The sequence below is a fragment of the Malaclemys terrapin genome, chromosome 7 (assembly GCF_027887155.1).
Source record: "Malaclemys terrapin pileata isolate rMalTer1 chromosome 7, rMalTer1.hap1, whole genome shotgun sequence".
NCBI classification, from domain to species: Eukaryota; Metazoa; Chordata; order Testudines; family Emydidae; genus Malaclemys; species Malaclemys terrapin.
Window position 1 is genome coordinate 100,105,843 of NC_071511.1, and position 23,712 is coordinate 100,129,554.

Genomic DNA, 23,712 nt, shown 5'->3' on the forward strand with positions numbered 1-23,712 from the left:
AAAAAGTCTTATATTAAGGCAGCTCTACACTAAATATAGATCCCTAACCCTTTGCTAAAAAAGCTGAAACTAAAACATTAAAAGACTGTAGAAATCTTTCCTGATCCCAACCCTTCTCTTCTCAGCAGCTCATTACGATTATAAACTATAAAACTAGAAGTACTAATTAGAAACAGAAAATGTCTAAAATATTTTAATTGCTGGGTAGTCACCTTACAACTACAAACATATTGGCTCATCACTCATGCTCATGTCACTACAAAGAACATTATTCCCAAGAACGCAAATCAAGTAAAGAATTCACCAGCTGTTGTCCCTAATTTTTTTCACCAGATGGCAGCAGGAAGACAATATAGTTAATGGGAAATGAGAGTTGAACATTGAACCAACAAGAGGTCTAACTGCTGGCTTTAATTTTGGTTAAAGTGTCTTAAATGATTACAACACAGACCAAAAGTAAGAGGTGGAAAATTTTCAATTGACTCTTGTTCTCAACTGCGATTTCCTGGAACAGACGACAAAGAGTAGATGAAGACAATCCTCTAGAAAAAAAAATTATGAGGTCTTGTGCATAGCTTTAGAACCTCCAGATTAATTCCTTTCTTAGTTCCCAAGGAAATAGGGCAGGCCTGAGGAAGTGACAACAGTAGTGGACAAATCACTAGTGAGAACTCCAATACTGGAACATGTTTTCAAAATTCTTTAGCTTGTTGTCTGCTTAAGCTACCTGGACTCTGAAACCACCCTGACCAAAGTCACTTATTACAATCAATGAGGAAGGTCTGTTTTTATTACTGTCGATTACTCTTTCCTCTTCTCTACTTCGCTGATTTTGTGTTCTCTTGTTTCTCACCCTATCTTGGTGACTATTCCTTTAGTATCTCCTACAGTGGTTCCTCATCTTCCTTTCCCGGCTGTTGGAATGTCTCATGGTTTAGTCCTCTAACTCTCCTTTTTCTGGATGACCCCATCCACTCCTGCTATTTCCATCATCCCCTTTGTATGGATGACTCCCTATTCTACCTCCCTACTTCCTTCTCCTCTCAGTCCATTCTCACATCTCCAAATGCACTTTATACATCTCATCTTGGATGTTGATCCACCATCTCAAGTCTTTCAAAAACTTATCTTTCTTCCTTATTCCTCTTCCTGCTATATCTCCAGGAAAAACTACACTTTGTTTCATGTCTCCCAGGCTCACTACTGGGGTCACCTTTGGCTTTTCACCTACTCTCCCTAATTTCTAAACTTTCTCCATATTGTCTCTTATTACATCCTATCATTTCTTCCTCTGTAAAATGACCAAAAATCACCACCCTTTCCTCACTCTCTCCACTGCTAAAATAATTTTCCATACATCTCTCACATTTCACTATGGTAATCCTCTCCACACTGGCTTTCCCTGCTTATCATTTCTTTCCCTTCTAATCCATCAAAAATGCCCCTGCTAGAGTCCTCTTCCTCTCCCATCACTCTACTCACAGTATCCAGACCACCTCACATACTTAGCTTCCTGAACTGTCTGTGGTCAGACAACCTCCTCATCCCACCTAATCTTGCCTCAGCTACATTGCTGATCTCATTCCCTCTAAAACATCTGACACTCCCGATCCTCCTCCCACTCTTAGCTTCACATGAGACATCTTGCTGCATCCTATGAATGGAACATTCTTATTTTTGTCCATCTAGCACCTTTTCTCTTCTTCAGATCCTTCCATTAAAACCTTCTTCCTCCAGGAATACTTCCTATCTTCGTTATCTCATCAATAAATCCCCATATCCAACAGACACATGTGCCTGAATTATTGTCTTACATAGATTTGTGTCTTCTTAGATTGTATAAATTGCTCCGGCACAACATGCCTTTATTTACAGTGTGTTTGTAAAGCACTGTGTCTACCTAGGGTGCTATATAAGTCAAGTTTAATAAATGCAGACCCAAATATTTTGGTGGACTCAATGAACTAAGGCAAAATATCTCCCTTAGCTCACACAGCTGAAGTGGAGGTCTGCCTTTACTAAGTGCTGTGTATAAATACCACAAACAAATTTTAAATGTAACACCTTAAATTAAGCAGTAAAGGAGCATTCTTAGATTATATCTTCATTTTTATATTATAGTTCCACCCAGTATTGTGCAATTTTTGACCAAGCAGAACCACAAATAGACACCTTCCACCAGATGCAACTGTTATTTTTTAAACTCTAAAATCATGTGGAATCTTTGTTAAAATAACAGGATATACGCATGGCGCATCACAGCTCCCTTCAATTAAATACCATTTTGACCTTTTCCTGGAATTCTGAGTTCCACCAAAACTGGCTCTTTTTATGCTGAGTTTCCACTTGAAGTCTATTTATGTCATGCTGGTTACAGTATTGGTCAGGATCATAAAGAAAGCACTAAGCTTGCAGACACATGGATACCACATGAGTTGGTAAGGTCTTAAAAACAAACAGCTTTTCAAAATGACCATACAAGTAGCGTCTCTTCTTCCCATTACTCCCCTTTATTTATTAGAAAAGCTAATATAACAGCCAAGAGAAAGTGAACAAAATAATCTGCAAAAGCATATAATCAGAGAAGATACAAGACAACTTTTTTTAAAAATGCTGGAGAAAGAATCAAGTTGAAAAAATAAGATAGGAAAGGAGTCCCCAATTAACAGCCTGGAATATTTTGTTCAGTTTCATCCAGTGGTGAATGAAGGGAAGTAGGTAAACTATAGTAGACAAATTCTGGTTTGTGGAGTTTATTTTTAGCTAAATAATAGCTTAATTTTTTAAGTAGTAAAAATAAAGTCTTGAATCAGTGTGTAAAAACTCACTGAGAGCCAGCCTGAGGGCTTGTCTACACTTACCAGGGGTTCCACGTGCGACGATCAATGCATCGGCTATCGATTTAGCAGATCTAGTGAAGACCCGCTAAATTGGCCGCCGATTGCTCTCCCGTCAACTCCTGTACTCCACCTGAACAAGAAGCACAAGGGGAGTCGACGGGAGAGTGTCTCCAGTTGACATCGCGTAGTGTGGACCCTGCAGTGGGTAGATCTAAGAACATAGCTGAAGCTGCATAACTTAGATCAACCTCCCCCAGTAGACAAGGCCTGAGAATGAGCATGGATGAGAAGGGACAGTATGACTATATGTGGTGTTTGAAGAGAAGGTCAGAATTATTTTTTGTGCTTATGTGTTGGCCTCTTAAAATATTTCTGAGCATCCTATACGAGTTAAAGGATTACCCAAGTCCTGTTTTGGTGAGGTTAACTGCCACTGGTACTCAAAGTTCTCCTGGAATTATACAACAATAAAATTAGCCCCGTTAAAGCCTTATGTCCTAAGGATGAGCTCCCAGGTACTAAGGTACATCTTTAGATCATACTGTTTCCATTCACAACCAATTTTCAACATTTCAAAATAGTAAATTTTAGCTTTTTTGGGGCTATATTTGCTAATTTGACACTATTTATATTAAAAAACCCTCCTGTCAAATTTTGCTTCACCATAGTTACCAAAAACTGGTTATTAGGAACATAAATGTGATCATTACGGTTATGACTTTACTAAAACTAATAAGGTTTTAATCATCTAGTATCTTTAAAACTTTGTTTGAAATTCCTTAAAATTTTTATTACAGGATATATTTGATTTTAAAAAATTCAGACTTACCTCACAATGACCTTGTGCTCTCATTGTTGCTCTTTAAATATTAATCAATACAAATCATGATAAAGAAAAGTCCACAACAAATAGCAGTAATTAACATGGCATTTTGTACCAACTTTACAGTAACAGTTGACAAACAAAAGGATGATAACCTGTGCACTATGTTCAAGTGTTTGTGAGCCAGATTTCAAAGTGAATGGAGACAAAACAGTAAGGTTAAAAGAGAGAAAAATATACTCAAAGGTCTATGGGAAGCTTTTCTACATAAGTATATTAACTTCTGCAGAATCTGAGCTTTCATTTAAAAATAACCACTAGGTTTCTAGCCATTATGTTTGCAAAGATAACTTTCCAAATGTAAACAGACTATAAATCAATTCAGTTCCTCTGCTGCTCACAGCTTTCCCAAACTGCAGCTTAGATACTGAACAGTCATGTCATTTTCCACTGCTGCTATCATACCCTGTGAACAGTAGTGAAACTGGTAAGAATAAGGTCAGTTTTACTTTGCTACAGCTTGGAGATAGAAACAAATAGTAGGATCATCAGACACTGGAGCTACTCACAAGAGGATCACCACTTAAAAATGGAGACTGGGAAAGGAGTAGAAGAAAAAAAAACACTTTGCAGCAGTCAACAGGCTGGCAAAGAGAATAGAGTAACAGCAATACACCTCCCCCTCTCAGATTAGTCAGGAGACTCTAGCATGGAAAGGCGAAAACAAGAAAAGGCTAAAATACAGGTATTTTAAAAGGAAGCAACAGTAAAATACTGCACTTTCTTAGGGTTACCATTCATCCAGATTCCCCCGGACATGTCCGGCTTTTTGAGCTAAAAATAGCGTCCGGGGGGGAATTTGTAAATGTCCGGACTTTCCTCCCCCCCCATGCAGAGCGCACGGCTTACAGGGCAGCCGGCCGGATGGTGCCACTTACATGGGGCTCCGACAGCCAGAGAGAGCCCCTCCTCCGCTTCCCCCTCCTCTCCCCTGCAGCTGAGAGCACTCCCTCCCTGTATTCGCAGATCACCAGCCGGCAGTCTGGAGCTCCTCCCCGCTCCTCCTCCCCTGCACGCTGGTCTGAGCGGCAGGGTAAGGGGGCCAGGGGGTCGGAGAAGGGGCAGGGAGGTTCTGGAGGGAGCAGTCAAGAGACGGGGGGGTCGGGAGTTCGGGGGGAGCTTTTGGGGGGGGAGGTGGATAACGTTTTGGGCAGTCAGGGTACAGGTAGGGGGTGGGGTTCTGGAGGGCAGTTAGGAGCAGGGGTCCCAGAAGGGGGCAGTCAGGGGACAAGGAACAGGGAGGCTTAGGTAGGGGGTGGGGTTCTGGAGGGCAGTTAGGAGCAGGGGTCCCAGAAGGGGGCAGTCAGGGGACAAGGAACAGGGAGGCTTAGGTAGGGGGTGGGGTTCTGGAGGGCAGTTAGGAGCAGGGGTCCCAGAAGGGGGCAGTCAGGGGACAAGGAGCAGGGGGGGTGTTTGGGAGTTCTGGATGGGGCTGGCAGGGGTGGGGAGAGGGATCGGAGCAGTCAGGGGACAAGGAGCAGAGGGGTTTAGATGGGTCGGGAGTTCTGGGGGGGGGGTTGTCAGGGGGTGGTGCGTGGTTGGATGGGGCGTGGGAGTCCCAGGGGTCTGTCTGGGGGTGGGGGTGTGGATAAGGGTTGGGGCAGTCAGGGTACAGGTAGGGGGTAGGGTCCTAGGGGGCCAGTTAGGATGGGGGGAGGGTCTCAGGACGGGGCAGTTAGGGGACAAGGAACAGGGAGGTTTAGGTAGGGGGTGGAGTCCTGGGGGGCAGTCAGGGTCGGGGTCTCAGGAGGGGGCAGTCAGAGGACAAGGAGCGGGGGGAGGGTTGGGGGTTCTGAGGGGGGCGGGAAGTGGGAGGGGCAGGGGTGGGGCTAGGACAGGATGGGGGCGGGGCTCCTCCCGTCCTCTTTTTTGCTTGCTGAAATATGGTAACCCTAACTTTCTAAGAGCATTAAGAGTTTTCTTTACCACTACTGTGAACAGCAACTCTATCCTAGCTTTGCATTTGAATATTCACAAGGCCCTTGTGAATTGCGTTGTCATGTAAAGGAACGAAGTCTGCCCAAAGACATTATTCAAAGAAAAAATAGCGATAGAAACTTACAGTTTATATGACAAGCTTTATACCATTGACCTAAATCAGCAGGTATATAGTCCTTGCATGTGAGGCTTCTGTTTTTCAGGGTTCATTTTTTGGGGTTTACTTTTAACATTTATTGAGTTTTATGTAGATGTACAAAAAGCAGGTGTATATACTGTAATAAGTAAATTCTTTGTAATGTTCCCCAGTGCACTTTAGCATTATACTGTTTCAAACAGAACTATGCTAAAGTGTGTTAGGGAACCAACTGGATCAACATGGGCCAACGAATGCACAACAACATGTTTGTATGCTTAAAAAATACCACACCTCTATATTCCACATACTGCTCCATGTAGACAGACCTTTAGATACAAAATATCTATCCAATAAACTATATATTCAAAATATTTATCCAATAAACACTAGAAAAACACCTGTTTCTTTCATTTTCTTTTCTTCTTTTTTTACCTTACACTTTTATCAGTGTCTTGTCTATTAAAACTGAAAATCTGAAGCCTTACTTGCAATTAATGAAGGACAATTCAAAAACCGCCACTATAAGGAATCTATCAATCATATAGGCAATTAGTTCTTCGGAAAAGTCTATGAATCATATACAGAGATACATAAATTTGCCACAGAACATTTATGCATGAAAATTCATAAGTATGAAAGGCGAAAACTGTTTCAGGAAAAAAAAAAGGTAATGCTGCAGCATTAGAACAAATACCAAACCCCTTTATAATTCAGAACTTCCGTACAATGCTTTCTGTTCTTGCAAAGACAATTCTTTGTCAATTTAACCTTTAATCCCAATTATTCTTTTGTTTCCATCACCCTCCCTACCCCGTTTTTTAAAACTTAGTTAATGATATTGTAAAGGCAGGCTATTTATTAACACTAATTCAGCAGATAAAAACATGCTCTCTCTCGATGCCAACGATATTTAAGCATATACCTACAGTTAAGTATTTGCTTAAATGCTTTACAGGATAGGGATGGACTACTGAATCAATGGCTAAAATTAATTTTCTGAGGGCTATGCCAATGTCAGAATGTCTTTAGACTTGTAACCATCTTATATGAACATATACTGTAGCACTTGTCAAGCCAGGATCTCCAAGGGCTTTGCAACGTTAGTTAAACCTCACAACACCTCTGTATAATCCTCATTTTACAAATTTGTAGAGTGGATCATGGAGAAGTGCCACTACTAGGGAAGTGTGGATATGAGTGGCCTGGGTGAAACTAAAACAAACTGAGTCCTGACCTGCAGTCATCTGATCAAACGACTAGACACAAGCGTCTTACTGCCAATTAGGATGTAGATTTGTTGTTACTGATTTCCAACCAGCTGGCCAAAAACCCACACAAACAGTGAGTATTCTAAACCAAAACCAAATGTAAATAAACATAGCATTCTCAAGCCATGGTTCTTAGCAGCATGCATTTAGTGCTATAACATAACATATCATGGAAAAATCACTTTTAATTAATGTTCTTAGAGCTTTCAAACTACCGGTAAGCTTAGGATTTGAAACTAAATTCCCTCCTATGATATACTATAGGATTTACAAAGCTAGCACTTTCTAATAAGCTTTCAGATCACAGTTATTTATAGTCTATGCTTGCCAAAAATGTAAAGAAAATAACTAAATATCTGTAGTGTATGAGTGCAGCTATTTATTTACATTTTCAATTAGCAAAAGGCATTCTCATGCCCCTTTCTCTTTCATTGATGACTGTATTGGCAAAAAGTAAAAAACTATTAATTACCCAGTATAAAACTTTTAGTTATTAACATCCCTGCATACGGCTTTTCAACAAAAATTTGAAAAATGTAAATATTCAGCTGTCAGAAAATCCACTGTCACACTCTCTGCTGCTTGCATAATCCATATGTTATGTGCACTGCAATAAGGATAAAATGAAGGATAATGACAAGAATAAAGGCAAGATACATACATAAAGAAAAATAAATAAAACAATCCATTCCCAGTCACGTTAATAGTAATCTTATTCTCTTTCTTAACACTAACTTGACTAATTTTTACATAAATAATAATGTTTTACGTTTAATACCTTTTCAAACATGTTCATCTCCTAGCCATCCAATGTTCTCTAATCAAAAGAGCAGAAAACTACCTGTTATGAAGAAATATGTTTTTTTACAACTCTGGTAACACTCAACTTTTATTTTTAAACCTCTTATACAAGCTTAAACAGAAGACCAACCTCCTGAAGTTACCAATGATTTTGCCTTACTAGAAATTTTTATTTTTATTTATTTATTTATTTTTGCATTTTAGGTCACACAAATGTGAAGCAATATATTTGTCAGAGTTTCAGAAATTATTTTAGATGTGTGGAAAATTATTCTGAATGGAATTCTATAACCTATCTTACTTATGGCACTGAGTTTCTTGCCATCAAATATAGACAGATTGCTGTGATTTCTCTAAATTCTGTATTTTCTATGTTACGCACCACTGTATACCAAACTATTTTATACATAGCCCTTTAACAAACTGATACATAAAAATATATTTTAAATGACGTGTTAAAAATGCACATAGCTTATAATAGTTTACAGTGTGTGTACATCCACAGTAACATACACGTGCTCACTCTCTCTTTAGAAGTCCTACTCCTTCCCTGGAGAATTTTTTACAAAAAAAATCATAAAACCACAACAACTCAGTGATTCTCCTCTTTGTCCACAATCCAACTCTGCAAGGAAACCTAGCCAAATGTAATTCTAATACAATAATTGCCAATATATATTTCCCACAATTCTACTTAACAGACTTATGAATTGGTACATATATATGAATCCAAAAATATCAATCTTCACTTTATTCCTACCCTAGTGAAATCCTAATTTGTTTCCAATTTAACTTCCATTTTAATCAAATCATACTGCCAGATTTAAGGATATTGGCTTCTCTGAGTAACCAATGTGTTTGCAAAAACAGTTTAATCCATTACCTTGTATTATTAACACCACACACACTAATACTTAGCAAGGAGCAAGAATAAATGATTCTCTCTCTCTTCGGCACAAATTTGAATCCATGATGATCCTGTAATTTCTTTATTGTAGTTTTCAATTATTTGTTTCTCAGTTTTGGAAGGCTAAGGGATATCAGACGTGATATTGAGAAATAGTGGAAATAAAGTGTATTTGCACTTTCTTCATAGATAGGAGGGTAGACAAAACAGAACTCTGAAAATCTTTTAAAAATACCCTTGGTGTTTATGGTACATCCATTCGAATTCTGTCTGGGCTGAATATTAGAATACCACAATGTCATGCAGCTGAAAAATGGTTAATATGATTCTGGGGTGTATTGACAGGAGTGTTGTATACAAGACATGGGAGGTAATTATCGCATTGTACTTGGCACTGCTGAGGCTCAGCTGGAATACTGTGTCCAGTTCAGGGCACCACAATTTAGGAAGGATGTGGACAAATTGGAAAGAGCCCAGAGGAGAGCAACAAAAATGAAGAAAGGTTTAGCAAACCCAACCTATGAAGAAAGGTTGAAAAAAACCAGGGCATGTTTAGTCTTAAAAAATGAAGACTGAGGGGTGACCTGATAACAGTCTTCCAATATGTGAAGGGCTGTTACAAAGAAGATAGTGATCAAATGCTCTCCATGTCCACTAAAGATAGGACAAGAAGCAATGGGCTTAACCTGCAGCAAGGGAGATTTAAGTTAGATATTAGGAAAAACTTTCTAACTATAAGGGCAGTTAAGCTCCAAAGTAACTTCCAAGGGAGGTCATGGAGTCCTCATCTCTGGAAGCTTTTACAAACAAGGTACCTTCCAGAGAAGAGCTTAAAATATGTTTGCATTTTTTGTCCAGTCTAATAAATAAAATATCATGAAGGGCTGAGCAGAAGTTACTGTATACATCAGAGCAATCTCTTACCAATGACTTGAGACCAAATTCTGCGTTAAGTTACATATATGTAATTTGATTTATGCATGGGGACTCATCTTTGTACAAAGCCACATTAACTTCACAGGGACGCTGCACAGGTATAAGTGTTCCCTTTTATTGTTTACAACAGAGTGGCACAAGCATAACTGAGAGCAGACTCTCGTTACTGAATTTTTCAATCTTATAGGAAAATTGTTCTCAAAATACTGTACTTTGAAAGGGCGTGAAAAAAAATAATCACACTAGCTCTCTCTAAATTGGTCTTTTGTGATGCCAAAGCTTTTAATCTAAAATGTCACTATTTAATTCACATTTTCATTTGTAATCTACAGATAAGAATACCTGTGATTTACAAAATCACTTACATTAACACCAACTAGCATGCTGAATTTGAAATGAAGAATTAAGAGCAAAATACAGGCAGCATTGTTCACCAAAACTTGGCCAAATAATCCTTTAAGACCTGTACAATGTTCTATTGTAGGAGAAAGAACAAGTCCTCTTCAGATATTGGTGGTGAAACATCCTTAAATACACCAAGTGTGTGTGTATATAAGGCCAAGGACACTTTTTTCTTGGTGAGAACGAGTAGCATTTTTGTCAGTATTCAGATTAAGGTAGTAAGTCATTTATGGAGCAAATTAAAATTAGCGCGTAACTCAGTTACTATTCTTGTGTGTACTCCAGTAGCATTCACAATATGCTAAGCACTGTTATATGCATAAAAGGAAGATAAAGTCTTGCTCCAAAACACTTTACAAGACTGTTGTCACAGTCTTGTAAACATTTATTCATGTGCTTAATTTTAAATCATGGACTACTCATGTGTCTAAATAAGCACATATACCTTGATCCTGCAAATATTGGATAAGAAGATATGAAACACATGAAGGATGTAGGAGAGGGATACAATCAAAACATCTTTATATGGATATATTATTAAATAAATACAATTTTGTAACTATATATTATGTAATAAACACATGAATTATGCCTGGCCCCCTCAACCCTACCCATTTAGTTGACTAATATATTGTAGGAGTCACAGAAAGAGTAGATCTGGAAGAGGGATCTGTAGGAGAAGGTGGACCTTACAGATCAGGTGAAGGCCTTATGGAACATCAATTAAGGCAGTAAAAGGACCAGTCACACTGTGGATCTTCATTCATTAGATGGGTTTTGCACAAAACCCAGTTTTCCTTACAGTACACTGTGAAAAGTGTGATAGATGCCTCTTTTTCAGAGGATTAGAAAGGTTTGCTATGTTCTTATTGCAACCTGATATTTTCACACATCGTTCAACTTCAGAGTTGTACCAAAAGGCAGCTGCTAAACTATGTTCAAATAGAATCGATAGAGCTCACAAAATCAGGATGGCAGTTCTTGACACTTCATAGTCACATCACAAATCAGAACACTTAGTAAAACCACTAAACTCTCTGAGGCACTGGAGTTTGAAGGCCAAAGACTATCCATGTGTTTTAACTACGCTGTCAGAAACTCCAATAAGCATTACACCTTGCTGACAAAAATGCAAGCCCAGGAAAGAATGCAAATGTTATAAGCAACATTAATGTAAGAATGCAAATGTTATGTGCAAAAAAAATAAAAAGCATGAGGACAATCAGCATTCTACCATGATTTAAATAGTATTTATTTAAAGTTTTCCATTTCTTGCAAATAATTTGTAATAAGAATGAGAACTTCACCACGCGTAGAAAACAAGAGTTATATAAAAGATCTATGAGATCATCCAAATTTCCCCCTGCAAATAGTGTGCCCTACATGGGACTTTACAGATAAACAGAGAACCCAACTGTTTTAAGTATTGTTTTTATGGAAACTATCCATAAAATACCTACAGAAGTGTCTAGTATTTACATAAAATTGAGTGACAAAATAGTGTACCATTAAGGCTGAAATTTTTTACTAACTGCAAAATAATAGTGAGATTTATCACAAATGTATTTAATTTACTTCCCATCAGTACACATTTCTAAAAAGGTTTATTGTGCTAATAATGGTGCCCTTCCCTGCATTTTTACATTCACAAAAGTGATCATATTTAACCATATATAAAAGTATACTGTAAATTAACAGAATAGTAGTTGAGTATATTTATAAAATATATTATATAATAACAGTTGTTCTACAGTTGCAATACTAACACACTTATACGATCATATATTGATTATTCATGATCCTGCTTAATTTTGGCCAAACAAGTAGGACCATATTGTTCCTTAGCATCATCAAAGGCAGTTTACTAGGCAAGCTAATAACTGTATGTTGATCTAATTCTTTTTGGAGCAGAAATAACTTAATTTCCATGTATATATTTAACTGCTATGGGCTTCTCACTGCTTTTATGAAATGAACTATGCCATACATTTCCTTGGCATTGCTCAACAGTACTTGAGAGCTGGCTTAGAGAGTTCATATTTTCACCTGTATTTTTAATTTCTCTCTCCTCAAGAAATGAAATGTTATTTAATACTCTGGGAAGGTAGTGAAGATACTTTAAAGTGTAAAACTATTTTCCTTTGGGTGAAGTACTCTCCCCATCTTCAGCTGTAACCTCAAATACTGAGATGGCAAACCCTGAGGATACATCTACAAAGCAGCTGGGAGCATACTTCCCACTATGGGTAAACTGACACAGGCTAGGATAGTGGGTATTTGTCTACTCGCATTGGGAAGCATGCTCCTAGCTGCTGTGTAGACATACCCTAAAAGGCACTCCAGAAGATTGTGATGCTCAGATAATCTTGCCATTAATCTCTGCTTTAATAACTAATGACCAAATTAATATACTAACATTTACAGCAATCTTTACATCACTTCACTCTACTACTGATGTGTCAGGTTTAATCTACAAAAATAGGCCTTGCACAGTGCAGTATAATGAAGTCAGTCAAATAGGGGACAGGAATCCCCTCATCACCAATCAAAAATCACCAGATTTAAAAGCTAACACTAGTCCTCTCGGTTTGACTCAGGCTGCATATAATAAACTGTCAAAAAGGGAACCAGAAATAATATATCATCAATCAGGCTTTTTTATGCAAAGGGCCATATCAAGCAAGGTGCTGAGCACCTGGAAACCCAAAGTTGAGAAGGCTCAGCACTTTCCAGACATAACCTTTTGTGCATAATAGTACAATTATACAACAAATTCCGGTTCACATTTTGACAAATTTATCATATGCAGTATTAGTCAAACAGAGTGGGCTACACCTACCTTTTAACTCTATTGATTTTGATTAGTGACTAGGGACTCATCTCCTACAGATGACTGACTTTATTACACAGCACTATAGATTAATTGTTGTTGTAGGATAAAAGCGGACATATTAATGTGGTACAAAGTGAATTCAACGGGAGATGAGGATACTTGGCTCCTGGCAGGATCAGGCACTATGTGTGAAATATTCTATAAGCCGAGCTGTGTGCAATTTTTGTGTAAGAGGAACATGAGTGGTGGAGTATGGGGAGACAATATGAAAAACTGGAGAAAGGCCTCAAGCAACTTGACTGGGAGTTTCAAAGTAGCCTAAGTATGTTAGAAGTCCAACTCCCAATGAAAAGCAATGGCAACTGCGTGCCTGGCTCCTTTAGGCTATTTTCAAAATTCTTGAGACAACAGTGACATAAGGAAGTATTCTTCTCCACCTCCCAGGGCTGTGTAATAAAGAGGTTAGAAATTTAGGTTTTAAGTTTCACAAATACTGTATCATTAAGCAAACAATTCCAAAAACTGCAGTTTACAATTGCTTATTAAAAACTGCTATGGCAAGAATTCCTCAAAGTTCTAAACTTGAAAATACTGCAGATCTTTGCCAGTAAATCCCATTGCACAAATACTATGTACTTGAAGCTCCAAAACATCAAGATGATTAGACTTACAATCACTGGAGAATTTTTATACCCCTCAGACTTTAAGCATTACAATCAAGTAAACATGTTCCACAAAATGTTCAGCAATCAAAATAAAGCATTTTGGACTAACATTACTAGTATGAAACATTTCTCAAATAACTTTCATACATTTAGCAAGATACTGTTGACCCTGGAAAAACATAATTGCCATTTGTGAGAGCTGTATCTGTAAAAGACCATGGGAATTATGGTACTAGCTTGTATTTCTGGCTATTTAATTACGGTTTTTACTGATACAGAAACACACTACTCAACCCACCTGACTATTTTAGAATTTACAGTGTAAATCCAGAGACTGAACCTTCAGTTCTTACATTCTAATCAGATAAAAAACTGAATTTTCCTTGAATGTCAGGGCTCAAGTTTGTCTGGCGATAAACTTTATGTTTTGGGATTTATTATTATTAACTGTGGAACATATTCATACAAAGTTATTTATGTAACACATGCCAAAAATATTAAGGCAAATAAAAGGTATTCTTACTAGATTTTGTTACAGATAATCTTAGAAAAAACAGGTTAACTACAGGACAAGAATACACAGGTTTCATAAAGTTTTCAATATTTATAAAAAATCATAGCTATATATTTTCTTTAGGTCTAAGAATTCTGATGCAAATATGAATCCATATCACCTTGCCAAAGAAGACAGTTGTTATATATAATTCCAAAGTATTTATCCTGGATGCAAAGAATTTTATTTCTGGGATGGGGCAGGTGAAAAACAGACTTCTGTTTCACTCACCCACCCATCCACTTTTTACTTCTCCTTTCATCTCACTCTGGAACCCTAGATATTGAGTAGAGCTGTCTGGAAAATGACTATTCACTTTTGCAGCAACACTTGACATTTGTTTTCATTTCTCATAAAACAAAAACAGTCCATTGAATAGCTACATCTGCATCTCTATAGCCTGGGGGTTAGGGCACTGGCCTGGCATGTATGAGACCAGATTCCAAGTCCTCGCTCTGCCTGAATCAGAGTAGTTTTTTATCTCTAATCACTGTGAATCAGACAGAGCAGGGACTTGTACTTGGCCTTCCCCATCCCAGGCCATCCCTAACCACAAGACTTCAGAATTTCTCTCTCTAAACTTTCCCAACAGAAATTTCTTCAGAACAGACACATTTTGACAAAAGAGCCTAGTTTGATGACATTTTATTTAGTTGAAAGTGTTCTGACTAGTTTTAATATTGAGTAACCTGTGGCGGTGGAGCTGGGACAGAAGATAGTTTGCAGTGGGGTTAAACCAGACAAAGGATGTTTACATTTAATGTTTTAAAGCCATAAAATTAATTACATTAAGAAAGCAAAGAGAACAAAAGAATCCTTAAAATTAATAAGACATTCAAGGTCAAGAGGTTTGGGGATTTGTAGTGGGAGGAAGGTTATGTGTTGTGTTAAATAATATTTGAGCATTTCACATGCAATTGCTTGTATCATATTTAGACCTTCTGCTCTAGTCAACATAGATAATAAATCAGACTTTGTTGAACACAGGTTTTTCACTAGAGCACATTTCCATATATAGATGATTCTGTAAATAAAGTATATTGGGGGGGAATAAGTCCTACAAATCACTGCCAGCTTTATTAATCCACATAAAAATCATTTTGGAAAATAAAATACTAATATTAAAAGTATTCTGTTCAATTTAATGATCAATATTTGAGGGAATTTTTATTTACTGAAGTGAAGTATAATACAATGGGGGGGGGAAGAGTCTTACTATTTTTGTGTTTACTTTTCATGGAAGACTTTTGGACATCCTGGTGATGGCCAACATTATGAAAACTTATGACAGCAAGAGAGAGACACTTGGTTCTTTTACTCAAACATTACATCTAAGATTCAAGTCAAACTGACCACATAACACATTCAGAGGCAAGCCTAAGGCTTTTCAAGTGAAATGTGGTTCATCCCACATATTCCCTTTCCTTTGTTTGAAATATCTAAATACTGCATTTTGTTTTGTTTTAAAAGTATAAATACAATCTGATCTGGCATGGACATTTAATACAAGGCCCTCAGAATGAAAAGAGGAATATTATGAACCTAAAAATTGATATTACAAAGTTTTCAATTCCCCAAATCTCTATTTATATATGCAAATCCCACTGACTTCAATGGGATTCTACATGTGAGTAAGGGTCACATGGATCCCTTTAAAGGATCAGGGTCTCAGACTTAACTACTAGCATCATGTGTACATTCATATTCATGTATTGGTTCAGACATGATACACCAGGAAATCCGCTGGCAGGCCGGGCCGGTTTGTTTACCTGCAGCGTCCGCAGGTTCGGCCAATCGCAGCTCCCGCTGGCCGCGGTTCACTGTTCCAGGCCAATGGGGGCTGTGGGAAGTGGTGGCCAGCACATCCCTCAGCCCACGCCACTTCCCACAGCTTCCATTGGCCTGGAACGGCGAACCGCGGCCAGTGGAAGCTGCGATAGGTCAGGACGGTTTGTTTACCTGCAGCGTCCACAGGTTCAGCCGGCCAGTGGATTCTAAAAAATAGTGAATTTATACAAGCAAAAGGTATTTAGAACTTTTTTTGATTTTTAGAAGAGAAAAGAATGTACTACAGTATAAAGTTTGGGGGGGAGTTTGGGAGTGGGGCAGATAAGAAATAAATCAATGTGATGTGTTATCAGCTCTAATTTGTATAAACTTTTACTTAATTTTATAGAGTTATTATAGAGTATATTAGAAGGCAAGATTTACATTTATAACAATTTCAGAATATACACAAACAAGTTCATTAACTGCAAGGAACATGAACTGTGGTGTAGTTAATGATGAATTTGATACACAATTAGATAATCTAATCACATGATGACATTCCTTTTTTCCTTCACACAAATAGAGCAAATCAGTATCACAAGATGCTTCTACTCTCAAAGAAGGTTCATACTTTCCATTGCAATATGTAGATTTAATGTCCTCTGGACAAGAATTTAAAATTGTGAAGCAGTTTAAATAAGTGGATATTTATGGACATCTTTTCATTCACCTAAATCTTCCTACTTTATCTTAAGATAAATACATACACATTTACTAATACTACATAAATGAAGCTGTTTTTTTCTTCTCTATTTTGCTCATTTGAGATGTCACAGAAACTAAAAATCAGGAAAAACCACGAGCGATTTGAACAAGTAAATAATGACACTTATCACCGCTCACCATTTCCTGTTTGTTTTTGAAGATTGCTAACTAAACAAGCTTTAATTGCAGCTGGGTTTTATGTACATTCTGTAACCTGTTGCAGATAAAAGCATGATCAATTAGTATACATTCATCACTGCTGGCTGGCCTACTTATAGCACTGACCACAGTCAGGGAGCAGTTTGTTCACCTGATCATAGATGATGATTGCAAACACAGCCATGAGAACAAAGATGGTACTGATACTAACATGAGCTGACTGGAACATTTTGACAAATGTTGACTCTCCAAAAACACCCGTCTCACCTATTTCTTTTTCCATCTTCAAAAACCAACAGTGACTCCACACTACATCCTCCTCACCAGATGGACAGAAACCAAGAGTCATCCTTCACTTCTTACTTAATCCATACTCAGGAAACCAATGGGAATTCTGAGTAAGACTGAGGGCTATGTTCCCAGCCTGACCATAAAACAAGTGAAGAGGGAGAAACGAAACAAAAAACTCTGTACCTCTTACAGAGTCACTGATTTTACTCATTGTCCCATTACTGATTCATGGGGCCACCAGGGGTACTGAGATGGTTTTGTTCAACATCTTTATTAATGATCTGGATGATGGGATGAATTGCCCCATCAGCAAGTTTGCAGATGACACTAAACTGGGGGGAGAGGTAGATACGCTGGAGGGTAGGGATAGGGTCCAGAGTGACCTAGACAGATTGGAGGATTGGGCCAAAAGAAATCTGATGAGGTTCAACAAGGACAAGTGCAGACTCCTGCACTTAGGAAGGAAGAATCCCATGCACCGCTACAGGCTGGGGACCAACTGGCTAAGCAGCAGTTCTACAGAAAAGGACCTAGGGATTACAGTGGATGAGAAGCTGGATACGAGTCAGTAGTGTGCCCTTGTTGCCAAGAAGGCCAACGGCATATTGGGCTGTATTAGTAGGAGCATTGCCAGCAAATTGAGGGAAGTGATTATTCCCTCTGTTCCCAAATCCCCCACTATTCAGCACTGGTGAGGCCACATCTGGAGTATTGCGTCCAGTTTTAGTCCGTCCCCCCCGCACTACAGAAGTGATGTGGACAAATTGGAGAGAGTCCAGCGGAGGACAATGAAAATGATTAGGAGGCTGGGGCACGTGACTTATAAGGAGAGGCTGAGGAAACTGGAGTTATTTAGTCTGCAGAAGAGAAGAGTGAAGGGGGATTTGATAGCAGCCTTCAACTACCTGAAGGGGGGGGTTCCAAAGAGGATGGAGCTCGGCTGTTCTCAATACATTTACCTTCATTCAAATTCTATGTGCTATCCACTGACGTTAAATTAACAAAATAGCTCTTCTAAATGAAGGATACACGCAAGTCAGAAGCTCCAGCACTCTAGAGCTCCGTAGAGCATATGTGCACGTTCCTGCAGGGTGCTCTAAAGAAGTAGCAGGACTTCAGTGAAGAGGCGAGCAATCATACGAATGCCTCAGTTAATAAGCTCATGTGGACATTCCAGTAGGGGTCCCCCAAGCAGCAAGGAGAGGACTTAATTGAACCGCCTGCCCAACCACTACACAGCACAGAGGGGTATTTTCCAATGTAACCTCAATAAGCACATTTAGAGCTATGGTTAGCGCTGCTCAGTTCAGTACCCTACCTACGATTCTCTCCCAGAACTACCACAGAGAGAACACTCTTTTCGGTCCTTTCCACTAGTTTTGCAGTCAAGCTTTCTACAGTATATATTGTGAAAAACCTTCCCTGAAGCATCCGCAGCACCCTAACGAAAGCCATACATTCAGAAAGGTCTAGGTTGCAAAAAGTTACTTTGGTGTAACACATGTAACTCCCTTGGGGTATAGAGAACAGAGCCCCTTTAAAACCTTGTCCTGAGGCAGAGAGGAAGTGCTGGTTGTTGGGAGGTCTGGGGAGGAGGCGGGGAGAGGGGAATAGAGAAAGGGAGAGGAGGGTATGTGTGTCCGTAGCTCCAGACAAGAGGGCCTACAATGAGCAGACCCACACCCTCATGTAGTGAAGCAACCGAGAACCAGCCCAAAGCCCAGGAGGGACAGAATGACGACTGGGGATGTCCCAGGATTGGAGCCCGGAGGAGCACCATGCCAGGAAGGAATCACCTGAGAAGGACAAAGCAGAGCTGGACCCAGTATCACTGTCACCCAGAAGTGCGTAGGACTGAGTGCTGAAGCTTGTAACTTTGCATTGGGAACAAAGAGGAAGGCTGGAGCTAGTTAAGTGGGGAGACGGTTGCTCTGTGTGCATTGACAGACAGTGGCAGAAGCGGTTACCAGAGGGGTTTAGATGCATTGCTTGGCGTCTATCCTTTTATACTGTGGTACTACAGAGCCCTTGGGTCCTCGTGTTGGACCAAATCTGTTTTACCATTCCCCCAATCTTCTCCCCATGTTGTTGTTTTTCTCCATCCATCCATCCCTCCGTAAATAAATATTTCCCCTTCCTAGATTTGTTGTACTATTCCAGCGTGTCTCTCTTTACTCCGAGGTTTTGGAACAGGTACCCTGGGGTGGAAGGCACTTTCCCTGCTGTGTTCCTATGCGTGCATTTTCATGGCCGGAGCAGCTTGATAAGAACAGATTTAAAAATTTTGTTAAGATGATGTTAAAAAAAAAAATAGTGAACAGAGTTTGAGCATAGAAGTTTCTGGTTATCAGGGAATAACATACAGATTATCGAGGGTGCAAAGTTTGGTTTAAGATAAGGTGGCATGAGGAATACATAATCTGCAATATCCCTGATTGGGGGTAAAAGGTTGATGAGTAAACTCCATCTTAGCCACAAGGGTGCTATAGTTACACACAAGTATACAGGCCACACAAGGAACTCCAGGACAAGCCAGTTATTGTCAGAAAATAAATAGCAATACATTTTTATTTGACGTTTCAAGCAGTGCTAAACAATACCATGTGATAACTGTGGCTTCATTTGGTTCCAGAGAGCCTACAGTATTTCAGTTTCTCAGTGCCTTAGTGTAAAGTGAGAGGACAGCTCCACATTTTAATCTCCTAATTCGATGTCTCTGATGCTGCATAATGTAAAATAATTTGAATCTAATAGTGAATTTGCTACTTATTGTTTTAGTTTTCTCTAAGCGAATCTTAAATGTAAATGCATTCTAGCAAAAATACTGCTCAGTGGGTATTTTACTAGGACCATGGTACATAGATTCCAGTAAGAGGGGGGGAAAAAGAACAGTTTTTTTATGTTGTTGTTGTTACTTTGACTTTTTTTTTTTTAAATAAAAAGATCAAAAGTCATTCCACTGATCATTCCAAGCTCCTTTCAAACTCACTTTTCATCCTCTCTGCAGCATTACACTGTTGGTGCTCTCATATGTCTCCAGGAAGTGTGTTTTGTCACACCAAGTGTAAATAAAATGGTGAATTGTGAAAACTGCTAAAAAATGAGAAAATATTTGCTTCTCCCTTAGAATCTCTCATTGAGCATTAGCGCCAAACAGCAGATATGTACAAAGTGAAGCAGCAAATACACGCAGTCTTCTAGGTCACACCAGGCTGGGGAGGGCACATAAACTGGCCAGAACGGCGGCCTACAACATTGCATCAAGTGGCAGGTAAGCCTGCCTACCATGCAAGATGGTATCAAATGGTGGTTGAGGAGAAGGGCGGGAGAGTAACCACAGCCTGACGCCAGGGGTTTCAGAACCAATTATCTGGCTCTTTGGGTACATCTACACTGCAAAAAGATACCCATGGCAGGGCTGTGGGTGGCCTAGGCCAGATAATTCAGGCTTGTGAGGTTCAGGCTGCAGGAGCTAAAAATTGCAGTGTAGACATTTGGGCTTGGGTTGGAACTCAGGCTCTGAGACACCACAAGGGGGTGGGTTTCAGAGCCCAAACGCCTACAGTGCAATTTTTAGCCCTTGCAACCTGAGCCTGAGTCAGCTAACCCGGGCCAGGCATGGGTCTTATTTAAGTATAGCTATATCCTTTGCCTCCTTTAACTTCCTATCCAGGGCAGAATCCATTTAGCTTTTATCCCTTCACAAACCACACAGCATGCCCAAGTCTCCAGCAACTCCCCTATGCACCACCACAAAACAAAATGCAATGTCCCAAGTCTTCTTTGAACTTAGTACAAGGGACCTCTCCTATCCCGGGCCCCATTAATAAAAAGGGACAGTTCTGCCTTTTATGGTTTGAGAAGGTGAACATTACTTTCACTGGCACTATAAGGTTGGTTCCTCCACCACGCCCTCCCACTTCCTCATCCTTACAAATAAGGGGGGAAAAAAATCTTTGGCCCATCTTCCATCTTTTTCTCACATCTTTCAGAACATTTGAGAACTGTCAGCCATGGGGACTTCCTCTCTGGATGTCATTGCACTGACTAATACATTTTGTTTCCTAGGAATAACTCACTCCTGTGTCCATTCCAGTCATTCCCACAAGCCTTACGCCATATGGCAAAAAAAGATGCATGCAGTCAGACTCCCACAGGGAAGGAGGAAGGCTTAATTACAGGAAAGATGAAAATGTATATGCAAACTTTCCTGAGCTCCTGTACCTTAAACACACAGACTGACTGATTTGTTTTAAGAGACATTTCCTAATCAAAACCACGATAGAGAATACACATAGCTTCATATTTTTGGAAATCTATACAACAGCAATTACAATTTCTTTCCTACGCAGATTTGTATCTTATTGCAATGTTTTCTTTTTTGTTCGTACGCCTACATACAAAATATATTTTAAAATTTCTGTGCGGTTTTCTTTTTGTCTGAAAACCAGTCTGTTTTTATAGCTTTTAAGAAAGCAAGCAAAACATTTAAGCTGTGTTAAATAAGTAGTATTGCTATATAGCAATCTCTTTAAGAGATGTGTTTCTTTCAGTACTTGTCCTAATTGTTACTGCCCCCCCCCTTTTTTTTTTAAGTCTTTTAAAATATAAACAGTCATTTGCCCACCTTCAAATTAAAGGCAGTTAAAGGATCCCATTAAACAGGTGCTGTATTTTGGCCCCATCTTCTAGGATGAACATTTATTCTTCTTATTAGTTCTTCCAGATTTTATAATACCCAGAGATCAGGCAGGTCAAAAGACAGTCCAGATCAAGGGTCAGAGTTCACACAAGAGGTCCAATAGCCAGGAGATCCAGTCCAAGGGGCATGTACAGCGAGGTAGTTGGCAGGGTCAGACAGGGTCTGACTAGCAACTAGAGGGCAATGGCTTATTCCTCAGTTAAAGTCAGAAAGAAATTTATATATGGTCACCAGCCAATCAGGGTCAAGATCATGTGGCCAATCAGGAAGCAGGTCACAGAACCATGGAGACTGGCCCACCCAAGTCCGTGAATTCCTTGGTCATTGGATGAGTTGGCATGGCGTGACAGCCAAGGCTGCTTCCCAGTTGGCCTGGGTTCAAGACTAGGATTTGAGACCAGGTTCTGAGAGATGATCTCAATCTCTCAGCTACCTGAACTTCCAGCATTTTGCTGAAATATAGGTAAGCTTTACATACACCAGACAACAAAGTATACTATATTTTAGAGTGAAAATATAATTGTTCAATAAAGGGGATATGACCAGGGCAGCTGCAGGTGGTGTGTGGGTGTATTTCTAAAATAAGCAGTATTATATATTGATTTTACTTAGTGCTGAAAAGGTTGGGACTGCATTTACCTTTTCTCACTGATGTGCATGGGGCTGGCGACCCCCTCTTGCCCTGGTATGATGTAGTATTAATATGACCCTGAAAGATATTTGATAAGGTAAATATATTTAGTGCTTGCAAAGACTGACACTTCCTTTCCTATCCTTCTCCCTTCCTCCAGCAGCCCACCCAGTTATTGAAGCAAAATACTAATTAGCTTTAAATACCAAATTTCAAAACACAGGAACTTCAGGGCCATATGGATTTTAAACACAGTTCCTTGATGCTAACAGCACTGTACAACCAGCGATCAACCACTCTACTGGTTAGCAATACAAAATGTTTGGACTTCTTAAAAAAAGTGTCAGTTGTATGAAGCTGTAGTTACAAGCATGGTCTAAAGCAGTCATTATTTCATCTTTTCCAAAACTATTTCATACTAGCTATATTAATCATGTAGAAAACAATAAACATAACATTGGGAGTTTTTTTTGCGGGGGGGGGGGAAGGGGGAGAAATCTGTCCTTTATAAATGTAATACAAACTATCCATATTTTTCGTTTAATAATGTTTCTTGCTACTACGTTCAAAGTAACAGTCTACTTTCATGCATATGAGTTTCCACAGGAAATCCTGCCCTTCGTTCACTCTTATCCCTACAGAAAGCTATTTCCTTTAATTAGAAAGGAAACCGTGTTTAGTCCTATGCAGCAGTGAATATACTGAAACACTAAATATAGATTCTCAAGGAATGAAACATTAGGCAGAAAGCATAAGCTAGAAACATTAGTATGCACTATGTCAGATGGTGCGTACTATGTGGAAATTGCAGTGAATATGAGAACACAGATGCTATGTTAACAGAACAGAAACTGCAGATTAATTAACTCTAGTGGAGATCATACAGATTTTCCTCACTGCTGAGTGCTTGATGAAATTAGTGTCTTACTACAGATGGCCACTTAAAAAAGGTTTGCATCCCCTGCACATGTTACTTTTCAGTTTATTTGTTGCTTTCCAGGGTCATGGAAATACAGCTTAGCTAATACATGAGGTTGCATTAAAAAAACAAACAAACAACCACAACATGCACAGTGGACCTATTTCTGTCCTCCAAAATGCAAACCCAACTATTAAATTATATGAGAGCTGCATGGATGTATAGCCTACTGAATACAGAACTGTTCCTGTATAGTTGCCTCATACATCTATATGTGTACTGCAGAATTATTTTATTCTGACTTTAGCTG

At 39.1% G+C, this 23,712-nt stretch overlaps 1 protein-coding gene across 5 annotated transcripts in view; it reads right to left on the reverse strand.

Moving 5' to 3' along the window:
- INPP5A (inositol polyphosphate-5-phosphatase A) overlaps positions 1-23,712 on the reverse strand; it is a 419,473-nt gene that overhangs the window by 309,663 nt on the left and 86,098 nt on the right. The window contains exon 1 of one of the 5 annotated variants that reach the window (XM_054034306.1): positions 11,961-11,964. The exons of the other annotated variants lie outside the window; for them this stretch is intronic. The gene's annotated coding sequence lies outside the window, so the exon portion shown is untranslated. Of the gene's footprint in view, positions 1-11,960; positions 11,965-23,712 lie in introns of those variants that run through there. 5 annotated transcript variants of the gene reach the window in all.